Genomic DNA, 22,702 nt, shown 5'->3' on the forward strand with positions numbered 1-22,702 from the left:
TGGAAGGTCGTACAGCTGCAAAACCTGGAGCTGGATATCTATTGCTACAGTTTACATGGCTATGGAGATGCCATGGAGTTTTAAAGCTAGGGAAAATGAAACCTACTTCTGGCTTTAATGAAAAGTTTTCTTAAAAAGACCCTCTCTTTGGTACTCTCAAAGCAGTTTGAATTTATGTTTTAATTTATTAGCAACAAGAGACTTGAAGTTGAGAGAGCTAGAGCTGGCCACTTGGAGAGGGCAAGGATACAACCCAGGAGCATGACCTAGGCCAAAATTGGGAAATTGTTTCACCAGATAAGAGTGAAGCTGCTAAGCCCTGCTACCCCTCTTCAGTGTCACCTTGGGCAGAAGTCACTAAAACGTCCCCATCTATAAAAACAGGACGTGGTCTCAGCTAGTGAGAGATTATCTATCATATTTACAGTCTTCTGGTGGTGTTTCCTGCATATAAAAAGTTTACAGGCAGAAAGCAAAGAAAGCCTTGGGTGCAAAAGGCTTTATAGACCTTAGGAAATAGTGGTTCCTGTTCTTGTAGGAGAAAAGCTCAATTTCTACCCTAGCAACCCCATTTTGTACTGACACAGGGATCCATACCTCCCTGGCAAGGTGGCTGCCTTTGAAGGTTTAGGAACTGAAGGAAGAAATATTTTCCATGGAGCACAGCTGCTCTCTGCTGTCATCCTGTGTAATGGCTGGGATTCCCCAGCAGAGCCACCACGTGTCCAGCTGAGAGCTAGGTAAACAGTAACTTTGTTTGCAAAGGAGCAGGTTTGATGACTACCTCTAGGTAAATTTAGACAGAAGGTGTGGGGAAGGGAAGAGGGAATTTTTAAGGAATGAAACCGGTGGCATAAGGAATCCAAACAGAGGCTAGCCAGGTTGCTTGTCTGCAAATATTTGAAGAGAGTGAATGCAGAGGAGGAAACAAAATTACTTGATCAGTTCCAGGCAGTGAGGGCTGGGCTGAGGGAATTAATATATCAGTTACCCCAAAATTAAACTAATTCTGTTGAAATTGAGTAAAGAAAAAGAGTGGCTAGCATTTTATCCTTGGTGCATTTCAGTACTTCCAGGCATGTCTGTGTACTGAAACAGAGTGAGGAGTGGAATAACAAAAGGTTGAGGGGAGGGTTTTTTCTTTCCACAGTGGAAAGAAAAAAGACCCACTTTAAGGGTACCCGCTTTCTTAGTTCATGAGGCAGAATACTGCTTTCTTCCCCCACCCTGCATCAGCCTTGTGCTGAAATGTCCTCTCTTCCTGTGGTCCGGAGGAATGCTTTCACTTTTCTGTGATTGTTGTAAGCTGCAAGTTTGGCAATGTTGTTCATGGAAAAGAATGGTGCCCCAGCAACTGGAAAACGTCATTTTGAACAAATGGAATATTCTGTGTTCCATGTACTTTTTGAGATATACACTTGATATGCTGCGTGATCTGTAACTCCAGATGCCACTTTCAGGAAAGGAAATGAAATCTTGCGATTTCAATGAGGATCAATTTAGCAAGCTTTGGTCCATATACCTGCACTTCATGCCTTTTGATGGTTTTCATTTTGGTGAAATTTAAAAATTTTTTTTCAATATCCATGCCATTTCATTCATATCTTCCCCTCAATGTTCTGTCTTCCTCCTTGATTTTTTCCCCTGATTTTGCAACATCTGGCTACAGAGAGCAGCATGCAACTTTCCCAGGCATTGTTCTAAAAAAGGCTGTGAGTAGATCAGAGAAAAGAATGATAAACCATTCCTATCTTCACTTGCTGCACCTGTTGTTGTGAACATGTGAAATGTGTTATGCAGATTTGTTTACCAAAGGGTGATTTCTTAATTGGTCAATGATGATTATGTTTAAATTAAAGGACCAATCATGTCTGTATCAGACTATCTGTAAGGGCGATGGGTCTCTTAAGAAGCATAGTATAATAAAGTGATTGATCAGCCATCTGGAATCATGAAGTCAATGCTAATTATTACATGGCCAGGAATACTGTGCTACAACATCTGTGAGGTTAGTTTTAGCATGTTTTCATCCTTTTCACTGCACCTCATTTCCTCCCAGACCAGTACCTTGTAGTCACTAAATTGCCAAAGTTTCTTTTTTTTCAATTGCATTTCCTTTGATCATATCTCCATTCCAGAGTGTTTGTAAGGTTTTCTTTTCTGTTTTCAAGATTTTATTTCCTTTCCTGAATGGAAGAATTTCCTATCAGGAAAGGAAATGAAATCTTGCGATTTCAATGAGGATCAATTTAGCAAGCTTTGGTCCATATCCCTGCAATTAATGGTATCCCATGCCTTTTGATGATTTTCAGGTCAGCAAAGATTTTTTTTTTTCCCCCTGTATTTATGATATTTGATTCATATGATTCCCTCAATGTTCTGTCTTCCTCCTTGACTTTTTTCTCCTGATTTTGCAAAGTCTGTGAGGCTAGTTTTGGCATATTTCAGTCCTTTCCACTGCAACTGATTTAATCCCCTTCCATTTTCTTGTAGTCACAAAATTTACCAATTATCTTTTTTCTTTTTCAATTGCATTTCCTTTGATCATATCTCCATTCCAGAGTGTTTGTAAGTCTTTGTGTTTTCAAGATTTCAATGAGGATCAATTTGGCAAGCTTTGGTCCATATCCCTGCACTTCATGGCATCCCATGCCTTTTGATGGAAGAAAACCCAAAGCTTTGCCAAAGTGAAAGGTCTCAAAAGGAATGGGATGCCATGAAGTGCAGGGATATGGACTAAGAATTGCCAAATTGATCTTCATTGAAATCGAAAGATTTTGTTTCCTTTCCTGAAAGGAAATTCTTCTATCAGGAGAGAAAAAGAAATCTTGAAAACAGAAAAAAAAAAAAAACAACTTTACAAACATGCTGGAAAGGAAATATGATCAAAGGAAATGCAATTCTAAAAAACAGAAAGAAAATTGGGAAATTTTATGACCACAAGAAAATAGGCCAGGATGACATGAGTTGAAGTGGAAAGGACCAAAACATGCCAAAACTAACCTCACAGATCAATATCTGTCCAAAATCAGGGGAAAAAATCAAGGAGGAAGACAGAACATTGAGGGGAAGATAGGAGTGAGATGGCATGGGTACTGGAAAAAAACCCTTCACTGAAATGAAAACCATCAAAAGGCATGAGATGCCATGGAGTGCAGGGATATGGACTGTAGGAGAGACATTCTGTGCTGTTCTTGTGAGCCAGCAAAGGCCTCTGGAAGATAAAGGAAAGCCTCATATCTCTCCTGAGGAAGACACCAAGGTTGTCACCATGGAGATGTGATGAAGGAAAGAAAGTTAAGAGATACAGACTCTAGCTGGCTCACAGAATGACTTGGTCACCCACTGAGAACTTTGTTTCTTTCCTATAACCAATGGGCAGTGAATGTGTATGTTAAGTTGTTGTATTGTGTTGGTTTGTTCTATTCCCCCTCTATGTTAAAATGGTTCTGCCCTGGTTCTCCCTCCCCTCCCAGTTGCTGCCTGTCACCCCAGTTGTTATAGCGACCATTGTATCTCTTTACACTCCACCCCAGTTTCCCTAGTAACTGAATGTATCCTTTCCTCAACCCCACCCTGGTGCCCTGCCAGTCACTCCCTGCCACCACCTTTTTTCCAGAAACTTCTGTCTAGGGCTCAGAGTGATTGGATCAGAGGCCGGGGACCCTCCCTCAAGTTATTTTCATTGGTCTTTTCTGTATGTCAATTCCGTGTACCCCACTCCCCCCTGGATTCCTATTTGCTCCTGACCTGGTTCCACCCCTGCCTCCCACACCCTTTATAACCTCATGTAATTCCCCCCCCCCCCCCCACCCTCTTCAGTTGCTGGCCTTCCTAGGACTTTCAGTAAACCTTGACTTTACCCCCACCAGAGAGTGCTCTCTTCTTTCCCTGCTGACCGCAGCCAGTTACCGGCCTCGTCCTGCATCTGGCAACGTCTTCAGCTATAACGCTGGGCGTTTGCCTGAGGTGCTGACCCGAAGCACGGCTATCAGGTTAAGTGCCCCCCTGTGCTGCTAGCTGTGCTGGCGAGCTAGCTGGGACGCTTTTCTCTGGCCGGACAGCTGCATTAAGTGAATGTAAATATCTTGAAAAAGTATAAAAGCAGCATATTGCTGTAATAAATCTCTCTTGCACCTTTCTGATGGAGTCGTGGTACTTTGTACTGTGTCGTGCTCTGTAATGACATCTGGTGGCTGTCCGCCGTGATTGCAACTGGACTGTAAAAAGAGAAAAAAGTCGAAGGGTACTCTAAAAATAAGTGAAGTCAGCAAGGACGCTGTGGAGGTCCCGACCTAATTCAGATGTCTGATTTGAGGTGAGCGATTGGGAAAAATAATAGGAAATAATTCATCAAATGAGGAAAAGACTGTTTTGTTCACATGGAAATCTTTACTGAAAAGAAAAAATGTTCAAACTTCTGATTATGCTCTTCGTAGTTTACTGATATGGTGTAAATCACAGGACTTTGAAGCTGATGCCTTCCGTGTCGGGCATGGAAAAAAGTTGGGAAGAGACTATGGGAAGTGATATCTAAGGGGGATAAGACAGTTGTTGATTTGGCTACTACCTGGAGACTGTTGTATGAGGCATTGAAGGAATGGAAAGCAGAACAAGATACAGGGGAGGAATTGGAGGAGCAGGAATTAGAGCAAGAAACTGAAGTAGAGGAACCAGGAGGAAGATGAGGCTGAGCTTGTCGATGAATCTCCCACTGAGGAGGCTGCTGCAGCTGCTGTGAAGCTTCCCCCAGGATTTGCTATCATGAGAATCAAACAGCAGGCTAAGAGTGTTTCCTCGGTGTTTATCTTCAAAAGACCATGTTAAACCTGTGTATACTTCGCCTGCTCAGCAGTTAGTTGAACTGAGTACTAAACCAAAGTATTTTACACCTGCACAGCAATTAGCAAAAATGAAGTTACAGAAGAAGCAAAGTGAAAAACAGGCTGGGTCATCGGCCCTTCTGTCTCTCCCTGTGCCGTTTGCTCCTCCCTCACCCTCCGCTGGGTCGGCTGCTCCTCCCCCACCCTCCCGTGGTTTGGCTGCCTCCCCCCGCCCCCCCCTCTGCCCTCCTTTGAGTCGTCTGCCTCTGCTCCACCCCCAGTTGAGCCGTCTGCCCCCCCCCCCCCCCCCCAAACTGGTTGAACAAGTGCAATCTTTAACATTGTGTCCTTCCTTGCCTAGTGATAGTTCTGACGATGAACCACCAGTTAAAAGTACATTTAAAAAGGCGCAGGAATCTGTTTCCGTTTGACCTCATAGCAGATCCAGGCCTGCTGTTTCTTGGACTCTGCCTCCCTGCCAGGTGGCTGTGACTCCTTAACACCCTTTGCAATTTTGGGAGCATGTGAGAATGAAAGCAGCTGGAGTGAGAGATTGGAATTTGTTAGAGAAAATAGGTCCACCTAAAAGGATGGAGATGGCTGCTGCTGCTGCTGCTTCTTCTGGTGGGCCTGTGGCTTTTCCTGTTTTCAAAGCTGCTCCTAATTCAGGACAACAATATAGCCATCAGGTTTTTGCGTGGAGGACAAGTTAAGACACGTGTACAGGACCTTCAGTCAAAAGTAGATCAGTATGATGTTAACTCTTCTCAGGTGATGCAAGTGATTCATGTTCTAAATGCTGATGTGTTTGCACCTTATGATATTGTTCACCTTGCTACGATTCTGTTTCAGCCAGTGCAGTATGGTGTGTTTCAAGCTACCTGGAAACAAATGGTTGAAAGAGTAGCATTGGACAATATGCAGTTACTTCAGCATGATCCACATCACGCTGTGGGAGTTAATGCCTTGCTGGGCAATGGACCATTCTCTAACTCGGATTTACAGGCAAGATGGGACCCCCTGGTTCTTGTACAGGCCCAGCAGCTGGGTATGAGTGCCTTACTTAAAACAATGGAGGCAGCAGCTCCTAAACCAAGGTATATTACCATCCAGCAAGGGGTGAAGGAACCTTTTCTGCAGTTTGTGGAGAGGGTTGCTGCAGCCCTTGAGAAGCAAGTAGAAGATGATAAGTTGAGGCAAATTTTATGCAGACAGCTAGCACAAGAAAATGCGAATAATGATTGTAGGAGAATTATTGATTCTTTACCGGGAGATCCCTCGCTGTCTGATCTTGTAGTTGCTTGCTCAAAGGTTGGTCCAGTTGAACATAAAATGGCTGCTTTGACAACAGTCATGAAGTCCTCACCCAGATGTTCTGCTTGTGAAGAATCAGGGCATGTGAAGACCCAATGCCCTCAAACTGCTAGACAATGTGCACATTCTAGGGTAATTTGGACCAGTAAAGTGCATTGTTATCATTGTGGTAACTTTGGCCATATTGCTAAATTTTTTACGTTAATTTTTTTTTCAGGTGGTCGACAAGTGCAGGGAAACTGGAAGAGGAACGTGAAGGGGCACGTGGAGACAAAAATACCCTGACAGCAATCATGAGCCCTGCCAGCATTGCAAAGCTCTCCATTTGTGACTGATACAAATGGAGATCACCCGATACAAATGGAGACACAGGGGCCACAAGAGGCTCAGCAGGGATTGATATACCAGTAGCTGAAACGCTGACCATTTTGACAAGAGGTATATGTAAAGTCTCAGGTCAGCTGTCTGTGTCTGCCCTGAGACGCGTGGGATGGTTCTGAGGCAGCCCGCGCTCCGAAGAATGAGTCTGGACTCTTTTCGGTCTTCACATTGTTTATTATTTCTTATCTACAAAATTTACTTTCTGCCCAGCCGAGGTCTGTACAGCAAGGCAGCCACAAGCACTCTGAACGCCCCTGAGGTGGTGTCATCTTTATATACTACAAACTACGTATATCATATTTACTTTTAATTCTCAATACCTATCACATATGTTAGACAGTGCAGTTCTACTCTAAACCAATCCCCAAGTACCACCATCACAGCAGAAAATGGAGAACAAGAAGAAGAAAGAAGGACGAGACACACCCTGATTCCTCCATCTTGTCTCCATAACCCCTAAACCAAAAAACCCCAAAATCTATATTTCCACCCTGTAAATACATCATTCTTGCACCATTCAAACCCGTCTGGCTCTCATATCCTCATATACAGGTGGCAATTTGCTGGAAGGATCAAAGTCAAGCCACCAGGTGTTCCAGGCAACATGCCAGGGTTTCCGAGCCCCCCAAGAGGGTTTTTGGCAACTCTGGACATCCAGAGGGATGTGCTGAGTTCCCACAGTAAAGTGCCTCTAGATGCTTATGGTCCTATAGGCCAAGGTTTGAGTGCTTTTCTGGTGGGAAGATCTAGTGGCACTATTCAAGGTATTAATGTCCATTTGGGTCTTATTGATTCTGATTATGTGGGACAAATTCAGGCTATGGTGTCTGTTAGTGAACCTCCTGTTGTTATTCAAAAAGGTATTTGTATTGCTCAGCTTGTTCCTTTTATGAGTTCTGTTTCAACTGTAGTGGACCGGAGTCGTGGCACTGGAGGTTTTAGATCTCCAGGACTACCTCAGGTTCTCTGGACTCAAAAGGTGACAGCTGAGCATCTGGTAATACGTTTGCTCACTGCTAAGGGATGTCACCTAGAAACTACAACAATATCAGGTTTACTTGACATAGGAGCAGATGTAACTATAATTTCAGAGCTTGTTTGGCCTCCAACATGGCCCCTCACTCAATCAAACTCTGGAGTTGTTGGGTTAGGTGGGTCAACTTGTGGTGCTTTATCTGCGATCATGATCACTGTAACACATATGGAAGGCCAACAAGCTAACATGAGACCATATGTTACTAATGCTCAGCCTAATTTATGGGGACGTAATTGCTTAACCCAATGGGGTGTTAAAATCACAATGGATTTTTAGTGGGGGCCACTGGGATGCAGGGCTTTAAACATCTGGTTGCATCCTTGACATGGCTGACAGATAAGCCTGTCTGGATTGATCAGTGGCCCCTGCCTATTGAAAAGCTTCTTGCCCTGCGAGGCTTATTGAAAGAACAATAACTAGCTGGACATACTGAAAAATCATTTAGTCCATGGAATACACCAGTGTTTGTAATAAAAAAAAAAATCTGGTAAATGGAGACTATCGCACAATTTGCAGTGGATAGACTCTGTGATGGCCGCAATGGGTGCTTTACAATCAGGACTCCCACCAGCTACAATGATTCCACAAGGATGGGAAATAATTATCATTGATTTGAAAGATTTCTTTTTTACAATTCCATTGGCTGATCAGGATAAGGAAAAATTTGCCTTTACTGTGCCTTATTTAAATCATGAGGAACCAGCCCAAAGATATCAGTGGACGGTTTTGCATCAAGAAATGAGAAATTCTCCAAGTATTTGTCAATGGTTTGTGGCACAGGCTTTATCTAAGGTCCGAGAGCAATTTAGCAATTGTTATTGCTATCATTATATGGATGATATCTTGTTGGCGTTCAAAAATAAACAAAAATTGTTGGCTCTCGAACAATGTCCTGTGAAAAATTTAGAAGCCTTTGGTTTGGTTATCGACCCGGAGAAAGTTCAAAGACAGATGCCTTGGAGATATTTGGGATTGATAATCACTAATACACAAATTGTGCCTCAACCTGTGAAACTGGACATTGATATTAAAACTGCTGTTGACGTGCAGAAATTGGTTGGTGCAATAGGTTGGCTTAGGCCATACTTGGGGATAACCAATCATCAACTGCAACATTTGTATGACTAACTATCCGGGATAACTTCCTCTACTGATGAGAGACATTTGACTGCTGCATGAAAAAAGGCTGTAGAAGAAATTGAATTGGTCTTGACATCTAAATTTGTTACTAGGATAGATGTTTCTGTTGGTGTGCAATTATTTATTTTGAGAGATGATGAAATACCATGTGGATTGTTGTGTCAATGGAATGATAAGTGGGAAGATAAATTGCATATTTTGTAATGGATATTTTTGTCTTTCAGGTCCCGCAAAACAGCTCCAGGTCTGTACGAGCTTTTTGTAGACATCATTATCAAAGATCGCAGACGCTGCTGTGAGATCTTAGGCCGTAATCCTGTAACTATTGTCATACCAGTACAACAATAGTATTTTGAGTGTTGTTTTCAAAACAATAATGAGCTGAAATCTGCTTTGTCTTCTTTTACAGGTCAAATACCATATCATTTACCTTCTCATCCTATTTTGAATTTCACTAAGAGGATTCCTTTTCAGGGGAAACAACTTTGCTCTTCTGTGCGAGTGGAAGGTGCAACAGTTTTTACAGATGGATCAGGTAGAACTGGAAAAGCTGCTGTAGCCTGGAAGAAAGCAGGTAGAACTGGAAAAGCTGCTGTAGCCTGGAAGAAAGATGACCGCTGGCATTACAAAGTAATGGTTCAACAAGGGTCTCCTCAGTTAATTGATCTTTGTGCCGTACTCTTGGCCTTTACCTTATTTCCTAGTTCCGTAAGTATAGTTAATGACTCTGTTTATGTTGCTAATTTAGTGAAGCAGTTGGATCAACCTGTGTTGTATAATGTAAAGGAGAAACCATTATTTGTTATGTTGTTGAAATTGTGGACCATTATTCGTAATCTAAAGCATTCTTATTTTATTACGCATATTCGTAGCCATACATCGCTACCTGGATTCTTTGTTGAAGGTAACGCCTATGTGGATTCCCTTGTGGCTGCCTCAGCAGTAAAATGGTACCTAATGTGTTACAGCAAGCTGTTCTATCTCACCAATGTTTTCATCAAGGTGCTCAGGCACTACGCCAGCAATTTAAATTATCACATAGTGAAGCAAAGTCAATTATTTCTTCTTGCCCTGATTGTCATATGTCTCATGTTTCACAATATGGTACTAATCCTAGAGGCTTACTCCTTTTGCAAGAATGGCAAACAGATGTTACAAAAATGCCTGAATTTGGCCATTTAAAGTATGTTCACGTTACAATTGACACCTTTTCTCATTCCATGGTTGCTTCAGCATTGGCAGGTGAAACAGCTGGGGATGTTCTTTGTCATTTTTGCCACGCCTTTTCCATCTTAAGGTATTCCATCACATGTAAAGACAGATAATGGCCCAGCATATGTTTCAAAGAAATTGCAAGTGTCTTTTTGTGCCTGGGGTGTTGGTCATTCTACTGGTATCCCTCATGCTTCGACAGGCCAAGCAATTATTGAATGTGCTCATGGTGTGTTGAAGTGCCAGGTACAAGAGCACAAAGGGGAATGCAGAGGGAGTCACTTCAAGTGAGATTAGACAAAGCCGTTTGTCTTAAACTTTTTGTGTCCTTTACCTGACTTACAAGTGTCTCCTATATTTTACCATTTTTTGTCTTTGAATTCAAAACAGCCAAACTTTAGGACAGGTGTTAAGGTATGGTAAATGATTTAATCACGGGAAAGTGAACTGGCCCAGTGGAATTAGTAACATGGGGAAGAGGATACGCATGTGTCTTAACAAAAAATGGCCCTCGTTGGGTCTCTGCCCATTGCGTTAAACCTTATTTGGAGCACACAGAAAAGGACAGGATGGGTGGTTCTACAGTGAGAGCAAAATGAGTAGGTAATTGCATTGGTTATTAGGTGGATGGAAGCATGGACCCTCAAGGAATGTGTGGTAAAGATGGTAATTCAAGACAGAGTAAAGGTAGTTATAGGCTTACACTGAAGTTCCAAAAGTTAAGTTAGTGGATGTTACTTTTGCTTCTTTTCCTTGAATTCTCTTATAGAGAGGGTGGTAGTACTGAGAAGTGTGTCTTGTACCATTTCCTTTTGCAGGGCACTGATGATCCCAAAATAGGGGAATTTGATGTACTAAGGGAGAAGTGTTGCCTTTGCATAGGGGTTGAATTAGTAGCTGAAGTCCACACTTTGAGCAACTAGGTTGGTTGCCCATTATGATAGAAGCCCATTATGATTACCAGTTGTAAAGTTTAGTGGATGCTACTTGATTCTAAGTGGTGACTAGGCAGATGACTTGGTCTCTGATTCTGTGTAGGAGAAAGTTATTTGATTAGAAGTGAAGGCGTCATTCTGCTACGAATGTGTCATCGGGAAATTGCAAGGTCTGTAATGGTATTTGAAGATCTGTCTTTATGTGCTTTGTTTGTATATGAATATTAAGATTGCGAGGGTATGTGTTGTGGAGTAGGTAGAAGTTGGTTATCTGTAAGGAAATGAAGAATGGATCGATCCTCCATCTGCTTGGATTTTTGCAAGGGCCCTGCAGAAGTCTTTAGCAGTTGTATTTGCAGATCAAATACAAAAAGGGGGAATTGTAGGAGAGACATTCTGTGCTGTTCTTGTGAGCCAGCAAAGGCCTCCGGAAGATAAAGGAAAGTCCCATATCTCTCCTGAAGAAGACACCAAGGTTGTCACCATGGAGATGTGATGAAGGAAAGAAAGTTAAGAGATACAGACTCTAGCTGGCTCACAGAATGACATGGCTCCTTGGTCACCCACTGTTTCTTTCCTATAACCAATGGGCAGTGAATGTGTATGTTAAGTGAATGTAAATATCTTGAAAAAGTATAAAAGGAACATGTTGCTGTAATAAATCTCTCGCACCTTTCTGATGGAGTCCTGGTACTTTGTACTGTGTCGTGCTCTATAACGACAATGGACCAAAGCTTGCCAAACTGGTCCTCATTGAAATCGAAAGATTTTGTTTCCTTTCCTGAAAGGAAACGTACAGTCTGTGCAAGGGTTTAGATCTTTTTTTACTTTTAAATGTAACCATTATTTGAAATAGTTAAGAGTTGGAGGTTTCCCCCCCCCACAGAATACTTCTCTCTGAAATGTTACTCAGAGTTTACACATAAAAGTCCACCCTGTAAAATATGTAGCAGATACTCTGCAGTAAGTGCAGCTTAGGAGCTAGAGATGATAACGTGGGTTAAATGATGTTCCTTCTGCATTGATGGAAACTCTGTCTACACAGACATACTCAACAAAGGTTACAATGGCTTAGCTCCTGTCCTAAAGTTAATGTGCATTATAAAACTTCCCAAGAAGGTGAATTCAATCTCCTTCATTGCTCTGCGCAGGAGTCCCAAGAGAATTTCCTTGTGCTTTTTGTCATTTACAGCTGTCATTGCTTAGCTCTTGAACATGAGACTCCCTCATGACTGATGAAAGTTGTCTAGTTAAGAGTGGGTCAAATACATGGTCCTGCTTGAGGAGATGTGAAGATTTTTGCAGTCTTTGTCATCTCTACTGCTTGTGATTTCTATACAAAACCAGTGGGAAGTTTTCTAAGGCAGTCCAGAACCTGGCAATATGGACAGCTTACAACCGAACGCTTGCTGCAGTGCTACCATGGTGATAACAGAAAGGACTTAAAAAATTTAGAAGGGCAAACCAAGCAGTTGGAAGGAAAAGAACATTAACCATTATTCCATTCTTCTGATATATGCGTCTTTAAATCATCATTTTAATGCAGTTTCATGGCTTGCGTTGGTATCCCTGAAAAGGAATCTGAGACAGAATAAGCTTTTTAATGGAGTAGATGTGACAAACACAGGCCAAGTTACCTTCTTTTACATCAAATACAAGTCATGCTTGAGCTACTCCTTTCTTTCACACTAAGAACTTCCCTCATGATTGAGTAAATTTTTCTGTCATGATTGAGTAAATTTTAGTGTCACTCAGAATTTTACTGTCATGATTGGCATTGAAACTTTTCAAGGAAAGCTCTGAATAGCAACGTTTGTGTAAAAATAGTATTTTATCTCCTGTATTTGTGTGAAGCAGGTAAGCCTTTTGCCATCAACAGTATTGCTTAACCTTTCATGTCATATCCCCCTTCATATCCATATTATGCTTAAGGGTTATTAATCTACTTCAGAATTGGCACGTGGAATAAGACTACTGTGACAGTATTCACAGGGGTTCTTGGATGAGGGAAGAGACGAGAATGTTGACTCCATGTTTAGAAGGCTTGATTTATCATATTATTATATATATATATTACATTATAACTATACTAAAAAGAAATAGAAGGAAAGGTTTCCTCAGAAGGCTAGCTAAGAATAGAATAGAAAAGAATGATCACAAAAGGCAGCTCTCTCGGACTCTGTCCAAGATAGCTCAGCCTTGATTGGCCATTAATTATAATCATCCAAGATGGGCCAATCACAGATGGACCTGTTGCATTCCACAGCAGCAGATAACCATTGTTTACATTTTGTTTCTGAGGCCTCAGCTTCTCGGAAGGGAAAAAATCCTAAAGAAAAGGATTTTCACAAAAGATGTCTGTGACAGACTACTTTTTCTTTTTGAAAGCTAATGTCATATGACCTACTTACAGCAAATAATTCATTAATTGTAAGTCCTCAGCTAGCATTTTTTACACATATTCTAACCTTCTAAACAAGTAAGAAAAGCATTCTCCAATACTTCACTTTCTTAAGCACACAAAATGCTTCCCCCCTTTGCAGTTGGCAAAATTCTAAAATGAACCACATGTCTGCAGTATTTTAATGTGCACCATGTTTAGCCAAGTAATTAAAAACAAATAAAAAGCAGTCCCTTCAGTTTGGAAATATTTTTAAATTGTTTTTGAATATACAAAACATACCCTTACCTTACACATTGCATGCAGATTTAGTCGTGAAAGCAAATCATATGTTTCTGTTCAGATAGCGCAGTTTTCCACAATTTAACACAATTGTTCTTGGCACAGTTTTCTACTTATGTGACTGTTAGGACACTCGAAGGTGCTTCTAAGGTACTGTAGTAAGCAGAAAAGGAGGAGAGGTTGTGCCTTATTTCTGGCTTCCTTTGGTTTTCTTTTTGGTTTTCTTCCTCTTGCTCTTTTTCATGTCACCTTTCTAGATACTGTGATGTAGATTTGCAGTTTACTAAACTATGGTTTTTGTCTGGAATTCTTGTAAATTTTGAAAGGAACCCAACCTGTAAATATGCATCTTTTTATGATTTGCTAGCTACATAGAAAATCTTCCTGCTGCTCTAAAATGCTTTTATTTGATATGCATTTTTATCACCATTCCAATGAAAAGAGAACAGTTCCTCTATTCACTGCTTTTGTACTGGATTCAGTTCAGTGTGCACTAATGGTGCAAAAAAGTCCTGCTGGAAGAAAGGATCTGCATAAAAATTGACCAAGACACATGCTGTAAGGGTCTTGTAAAGGTTCAAAGTTTCTCTACCTTTATGGCAGTCTGTCTTCACAGCAATACTAGGTATTTCACTAGTATTTATTCAACAGAAAGTGATAGCAAAGCAAGCAAAATGGAACAGCAAAAGAAGATAGCAGCAAAATGTACATTATCCCCTCTGTTATTTATCATTGTCTAAACATTTTTTTTCTTGCCATGTTACATAAATTACCTTAGTAGAGACTAAAGACTAGAAAAATGCAACTCTATTCTGGATTCATTAAAAGCAAAGCCATCTGTGGACAGAAGTGCCCAGCGTGATGCTGGGAACTCCTAGCTGGTTTCAGTAAGCTGTCTGGAGAACTGCATTTTCGGTGAGCTTTACTTGCGTGTCTGTAAGATGGGGAGTTTATGTGTGGCCTTGAGCCCTGAGAGTGCCATGGGCACAGAGACCTATCGTGTAGCTCTCTGACCAGCCACAGCACACTGAGGCATGATGGATTTTTCCCAGAGTTCACATGGAAGGAAGGTTTTCTGCCCCGTGAGGGATGACACTTCCATTTTCTTGCACAGAGCCATTCTGTATGTTACAATGGTACCTTGAATTCATCAAGTGCTATTTGCACAATGGCCAGTGAACTTGGATTCTTAAGCTTCTTGTGTTTGATCTGTTTCCTGCTTCAGTAAATAGCAAAACTTCCAAGGACTGCAATGATGATAAGATGAAGCTGCTACCGTATTTCAAATGTTTGCCTAATAAAATGGTGATTCTTGCACATATTTGCAATGGTAATTTCAGGTACTGAAACTCCACCTCTGCTCAGGGCAATTCTGAAGTTGACTTTAGCTGTTTTCCATATTTCTTAGCAGGTGAAGTGAGACACTTCTAGCTTTCAAGGCAAGGCACTTGACAGTATCCTCAAAAAGGCTCAGGCTGTTGGATGAAAAGGTGAAAAAACTGGGGTGAATGGGGGAAAATCTCACTTCTGGTTTATGTCATAGATTCAGCCAGATGATCAAGAATCATTAGTTTAATGAGGTACCAGCGTAGTCTTTCACTCTCGCAGATCTCCAAAAGCTTAAACCATCCAGCAGCTTCTTCCTTGCAACAAGTGCCACAGCCAAAAGCTAGGCCTGGCCGTTACTTTCTCCTTGCAGCCTACAAACTCTGCCAGACGTACCGGTGATTCACACTTTCCTTCTCAGCTACATGGAAAAGCACATCCTCTCAATGTTGCCAAGTCCTTAGTGAAACCAAACAGCAGTTCACCTTCAAACAGCTCCAGGACAGAAAGCTTTCACTGACCTGTCACTTTGCCTTTTCCTTACAGCCTTTTATTTTCAGAGCATGCACTTAGGCATTGCACTTTGCTTCTCAGCTGAGTGTATTGTCCCATGCATCCATCTCCTTATCACACAGACTGCTTCTGTTGAAACATGCTGATGTTATGTGCTTTCCTGCTCAGCTATTAGCACTGTCACATTCTGTGTCCTGCTTGCAGTCTGAATCTAAACAGAGAAGTTTCTGGCTATGCCTCACACACACAGATGTGCCAGGATGAAAAAGTTGCTTGGACCTTGCCGCTTACCTTTGAAAATATCCATTTGTTATAAATGATCAATCGAAAAGCCAATTTATCAAAAATGCAAAAAGATTTTATTTTCTTTTTCCGAGACCAAAATACAGTCCTCAAAACCACCACAACCAAAGAGACAGCATTGAGCCTGGGATCGGCGCTGGGTGAACCTGGATCCGACCTCTATCGCATCAGATCTTCCCCCGTTCGCGAGTGCCACCTTTTGCAGGGCTGTTTTATACATTTTTTTATGCCTGAGGCAGAGGAGTCCCAGTTTCTTTTCTAACTCTGCATATTCAAGACTGTTTCTTTCATTGTGCAGAGCTGGACAATCGCTGTTTCCTGGTGTTAATCGTGTCGGGAAAGTTGCGTACTCAGATGTATCTTTCTGGCGACTCCTGCTATCTTGATTGATGGTATCAACAGGGTGATGATTGTCCTTGGGCGTCTTCCAATCACTTGGGATAGCAGCAATCATCACGCTGGGCACGTCTATTCATAAGTTCATTGAGTATTGTTCTCCTGCCACCTTCAGGAATCATGGAATTCAAGTAGACGTCTGTCTTTGGGCTGCTTGTGGTCAGAGATTCGTTTAGATTTCACAATCTTAAAAAATACATTTTCTCTATAAGCATGAATTATTTCATAACATACATTACACGTTCACTCTACCATCAAGGGACAGCTTTCTCTGCTTTACATCCTGCAAATTTCATACACACACACACATACACAAGAGAGCTATGCACTTTCTTTCTTTCTCAGCTTCACTCACTTATCCCACACCTTGGCTTCTCTACCACTTTTCTCTTGGCCTTGCCATGCATGGACATTTCCTCTTAAGACACCCATTGTGTTGCCTACCCCTCCCTTATATTGCCTTGCCTTTCCTACCCAACCTTGCATTTCCTTGTCATTCCTGACCATTCCTTTCCTTTCCTTTGCCTTCCTGACCCGTGCATGTCCTTCCCTTGTCCTTCGTACCAATCCACTGCCTTGCATTGACTTTCTCACCTCTCCTGCTTTTCCTTCCCATTTGTCCAGCTACAATCTTTCATTTCCTTCTCCTTCTAGGACTCTTATTGCCTTGCCTCCCTCTCCTTTGTGTTGCCTTGCAAAGTCACCACTTGTCTTGCCTTGCATTACTTTGCTCACCAGTCCCCCACCTGGAATTCACCACCTCTCTTTTTGTGGAATTTCTACAACTTGCATTGCCATGCCTGCTTCTCCTAGGATTCTCCAGGCTTCCACTGGCTTTCTTTTCTCAAGGCCCCAGTGTTTCAGGAGGATGTGAGAGGAAGCCTGGAGGAGGTCACGTGCAAGCACATCTATCTGTCCTGACAGCTTTCTTCTGACATCTATCCTTCCATGTCTTGAATTTTGGACACAAAATTCATCTTTCACCCTTGGACTTCAGGAGCAGAAAGACAGTTCTTTTGCATACAAAAGAAAGCAGGAAACCCAGGTGTCTCAGGTGCAGATAGAGATGGCCCCTGCAAGATCAAGGCTGGACAGAGGGATCTGTCCTGGCCACTTTTGTGTAGCAGCAATTTTTGAATGGACCTGCCACTTGCCCTGGTTTGGCAACCTAACAGTTTCCTTGCTTTGCCTTGCTGACCCTCCATTGCTTTGCATCCCCATGCATGCCCATGCCCCACATTTGACCTGCCTACAGTTTTTCTAGGCAAGGCCAAGCCCTTCCTGTTACCATTACTTCCTATGCCCAGCCTTGCCTCTAACTTCTGGGACTTACCTACCACTCTATTTGCTTTCTCCTCTCAGCTTCAGCCTTCTCAACCTCTCCCTTGACTTGCCTACAATTGCCTACACTTGCTTTGCATTGCCTTACCTGCATGGAAGGCAAGGCAAAGAGCAGTTGACAAGGCCAGGAAGTCATTTGTAGGTCTAGGCAAGGCAGACATAAGCAAGCAAAGCAAGGGGAGGGGAGGGGAGGGGAGGGGAGGGGAGGGGAGGGGAGGGGAGGGGAGGGGAGGGGAGGGGAGGGGAGGGGAGGGGAGGGGAGGGGAGGGGAGGGGAGGGGAGGGGAGGGGAGGGGAGGAAAACTAGGCATGGTACTGGAGGCAAGGCAAAGCTAAGTGAGTGCCTTTCCTTGGGAAGTAAAAGATAGGGTGGCAATGTTGGTAGGGCAGCTGATAAGGTACCATGAGGAGGTATAGTCCAGCAAGACATTTCTGTCCTGGCCCCTTCTGTGTAGGAGCCATTGTTGGACAGTCAGTACCGGACGTGGTATGCAACTTTTGCTCAGTAAGTTCCTGAAGGAGAAGCAATGCTTTCTCATGGGAAGGAAAGAACTTAGCCTCAGTGTTGGAGGTGCAGATAAGAAGCTGTGTTGTGCAGCTTAAGGACGGCAGCAACTTTCTATCCTGGCCTATTTGGTGTGGAAGCACTGACTCAATTTGTACAATCATGGAGTCAGTGTCCATCTTTGGAAGGCAGTATCCCTCCTGAAAGAATCCATTTGGCATGTGTTTTCCACTTCTTCGAGGCAGCCTTCTTGAAATTCTGCCAGCACACTTCTTTTGGACAAGGTAAGCAGCTGTGCTGGGTCTTAGTGTGCCGTGGATCTAGTGCCCTGCACAGGTAATCCCCAATAGCAGTGTTCTGATACCTTCATATAGGATCAGGCCCTGGATGTTTTGGGTTTTGGAGGAAGCCATGGCTTCTTTTGAGATGGGCTTCTAGTTCCTGTCTTTGGCAAAGAAAGCAAGTTTGGATGGGCTCTTTGGATGGTCTCAGTGAATTGAAAGACTTTTCCCAATAGGCAGTTCTCTGGGTTAAAGTTGTTGAACTGTCAGTGGGAATGAAGAGGCCAGGCCTCTCCAGGACAGGTTTTTGCTCCTTGTAGCTTTAGTGTGAGCAGTCCCTGGTGCCATCCCATTTGGATCCTGACTCTGAGAGATTGAAGGCTGATGGTGGTACCTAGATCTGAGAAGGAAAGTGGTGATAGCAGGGTGTGTGTTTCTAGTTTGATGGGTGCAATTGAAATTGTAGGCAGCAAAGAGCTTTCTCCACCAACAATTTTGCGAGCTCTGTTTTTGGCCGATGTTTTCAAGTTTGTTACCAGACTCCACACGACTGAAAAGGTTTGTTAGGGCAGAGGAGTTAATGTTGGCCTTTGAGTGTGGGGCAAAGAAGAGTATCCACTTGGAAGGAGAAGACTGGCAAAATCTTTTTGTCCCAACACAGTTGATTTGAGAGCAGGGATGTTTCTGACTTGGCTGTGTCCTGGGGGTGGTTTCGATCTGGGCTTGGTGCGTGTCCTTGTTTTGTGAGTTGACAATGCCATGGTGTGGTTATTTAGATGAGCACTGACAGTGCCCAGGAAAAAGACAAGCACTTTTCTAACCCAGCCCTGTTCGTGTGGGAGCAGTGTGGAGGCAAGAGCTCTGCTGTGGATCCTGACTCTTGGGCACTGACAGAATGGGATCCTGCATGTAGCAGAGAAGGAAGAGGAATTATTTAATTGTTGGCTGCACAGTTTATAAGCTTCAAAATAAAAGGCAATTGCAGCATGGCCTCTTCCTTTTAGAATGTTTTCTGGGCCATCAGCTGCTCAACATGAAACTTGCACCCACTGAACTGCATCCAGCTCCCTGGAGATATGCACTTTCCCTCAAGATCTATGTACCATCTTGCACTCTAACTCTTGAAGATCCCAAACCGCTTCAAAATGTCCAGCAGCTGCTCTCAAAGAAAAAGCCCTACAACAAAAAGGCAGTGCAAGCCATAACAGTCCCTTTGTAGTCTGTCAACAAATCCAAACATACTAGCGAATTGCATGTTCCCTCTCAACTATATATATAGCATCAGCATATTCTCTCAGAGTGGCAGAGACTATTATTACAGCCAAGCGTTTTCAGCTGCACTTCTGACTGACAGATATGCCAGGACAGAAGGCTTTTGCCAACCTACCCTCTTTCCTCTGTAAACTGACATTCACAGCGCAAATATTTTCACATTCTTTCATTGTGGCCATGTCCAAGCAGCTAGAGGTCATGCAGATGGAAGTGTCAAGACAGGAGATGTTCTCAAAGTACCTCCTTTTCTTAACAGCTTTTAAACTGTGCACAATGTCCTGTATCTTCTTTCCCACATAGACCTGCCCTCACTTTTTCACTCTCACATCTTTGTTGCAAATGTCCAGCAGCTGTTTGCATAGAAAAAGGCTCTAGAAATAAAAGCAAGCCTTGGGCTGCACCTTCCACCTGCCCCATGTAAGCCACATCAAACTCACCAGTGCACTCTGTCCTTCCCTTCTCCACTGCATCTACCATTGTGTTCTCTGGATCTTGGAACCTAAAGGTAGGTGCAGTTGTTTCCACAGAAGGGTTGGAAGAGGCATAGGTAGCAGCACAAGTAGGCTCTCGCTGAACTTTAATCTTTAGCACTGCCACTGTGAATTCAGTTGGTAGGCCAGTAACAGCTACGCTCCTTTTACAGCCAATATGTCGCAGGCACCATCCTGGTGCTCTGTAGTTTCATTCTTTGACTCTTGTAACTAGTCCTGCTTTTACTCTCCTGGAGGGGAATAGGCATCTATTTCTTGCACAGATCATTGTGGCAGCAGCAAAGGGCTCTAGTGCACTGCTTCTGCCAAAAGACACTCGAGCCAGGCACTTACATTCTCAGCATGACGTAGCCCTGTATTCTGCATCTCTTGTCGTCTGAATCATACCAGAAAGCATTTCACAGAGAGAAAATGTGCCAGGACAATAAGCTTGGCTGGAGCGTACCCCTGAAACTGGTGGAAATTTGTATTTGCACCACATTCAAGGGGCAGTCATCTTTCCTATACAACCTGCAAATTGCTGTCAGTTCGCAGTGCTCTCTGCCTACTCCATCTTACCTTGAAGTACTGATGCGCATGTTACAGCCTCACAAGGACAAAAGATCCGGAGGGACGTCACAATGCATTCATGCAGCACAGACGCCAAAAAGTAGCAAAGCTGAATGCTTTTGCTGAGCTTCAGTTCTGTGCAGATCACAGAATGAAGCGGCAGAATACCGGGATGTTGTGCGCAGTGTACCTCATTGCAGAAATCGAGAAAGAGCTCATTCACAGGTGAGAATCTAATCCAATGGACAGTCAGAGAGTATGTTTTGCTTTTCTAACCTGTCACCTTCACTTCTTTCTACTTCAATGTGGATACTTTTGCCCAAAAAGGTCTGATTACGTGTACACATATATGTCTCTATTACAATATCTAAATTCTCAGCTTATTCTGTTACAATCACATGACTACATTACTATACTATAAAACCCTTTATCTTATCTAATACAGTTTCTTACTTAAGAGCTCTTCTTACTTATAACTATAGAAACATAAGTTGATGATTTCTCTGTTCAATGTCTGTGTACCTTGCTTTCACATCAAACTAGGCTTCTTCTTAGGCTGTAAATCAAACCCTCTTGAGTCTGTGAAGATTTCTATCTTTCCAATTTCCACACCTTTTCCAGTTCTCTCAGGAAATTCCAAGTGGAGTGCTTTTCAGTGTCTTCATAAGTGGGCTTTTTCTGGCTAGATCATGCAAACACTGCCTGACTAAGAAAAAAACGAGTGTCCCAGCTATGGAACATGTAGACAGAAGTTTGTGTGTCATCAACGAGACGTGTGTGCTCACACAAACATATGCAGTGAGAGCAGAGTGGTGTTATGGTGAGGGGTGTGGCTTGGAGATGGAGATGATACACATTCCAAAGGTCCTTGTGACAAACAGCCTGTTTTATTGTTCAGAGCTTACTTTTATAGGGAGTTCAAAATTCCCGGGTCTAGACAGCTCCTTTGATCTGATCCTCACACAGCCCAACTCCTGACTAATGAGATACCTACAGCCCAGGCTGGAAGGTTATAGGTCCCTGCTATCAAGCCAGGGACTCCAATGGCACAGAGTGGAGTCTGGAAGCACTGATGCAAAGCAATGTAACAGCAACCCTCAACCAAAACTAAGAAGCAAAAGTATTCCTCAGTCAAATGTTTGGACAGTAAGGCAGAGACACATAAAGAAAGGAAAATCTCCTGCAGAATAGTTGTGATTATGCAAAGAGTGGCCTCTTATTAGAATATTAATCTTCACAGTGGCAATTAATTTCCTTTTTGCAATAACTTTGCCTTTCCCACCTATTTATAGCTCCTTGGAGAGAAGGAAATGGCATTGACAGGGCACATTTCAATAGCACAGCGATTTCTTGCTTCATGTATTAATCTTTCCATGAATGAAACAAGTGTAGATTGGTTGAAGAAGGAAGACTTTGCATGGGTGGGGTGGTGTCTAGAAGCTGATACTGCAATGGGTTTGTTACTGGCAAACAAACCAGTATCTGTGTCATCAGAGACCTAATAGGAAGCTTGTTGTCAATGATGGGTAACTATCAGCTGGATTAAAACCACAGGGGTGTAGATGTCTGAGTGAGGAAAGCAAGCATTATTTTTATAGTTAAGGTTATTATTAGACAAAGAGCAAACATGTAAATCAAAAGTAGACATTTGGTACACTTCACTGTGTACCTTCATACAAGTCAGCCCTATAGAAGAGAGAAATTCACTTCTGGGAACATTGCAGGATGTGAATGCAGAGTCATACTCATCTTTTGTTTCTTTGTCGTGTGCTTGGCATGGAACACGCTGCTCTAAAGAGGAAAGTGCCTGACCGAAATTCCACTTTACAAACACATATGCTTCCCTATTCTTCTGAGACCTCAGCATAGAGCACTTAGTGGCATGGTAGTTTCCTTCCATTAGAAGGGAAACTCATCTAGCCAGGCTTCATCACCTCCTGCATCTTTTGGGGTAGTTCTTGGAAGAAAATAGATAGCAACTTTTCCACTCCGCATGATTAATGTTTCATTCTCTTCCTAATGTACTTCAGGGAACAAACTATCAATTCCCTATTGTTTCTATGAAAAGGCATGAAGCTATTAACTAAATTCCCATCAATTTAATAAGGGATGAAAGTGTTTTATGCCTACAAGCATGCCCTTATGTTATGAAAAGTATGGACTGTCAAGGATGGAAGAAGATCTGTACGAAAAGATCTGTAT

The sequence above is a fragment of the Agelaius phoeniceus genome, chromosome 3 (assembly GCF_051311805.1).
Source record: "Agelaius phoeniceus isolate bAgePho1 chromosome 3, bAgePho1.hap1, whole genome shotgun sequence".
NCBI classification, from domain to species: Eukaryota; Metazoa; Chordata; class Aves; order Passeriformes; family Icteridae; genus Agelaius; species Agelaius phoeniceus.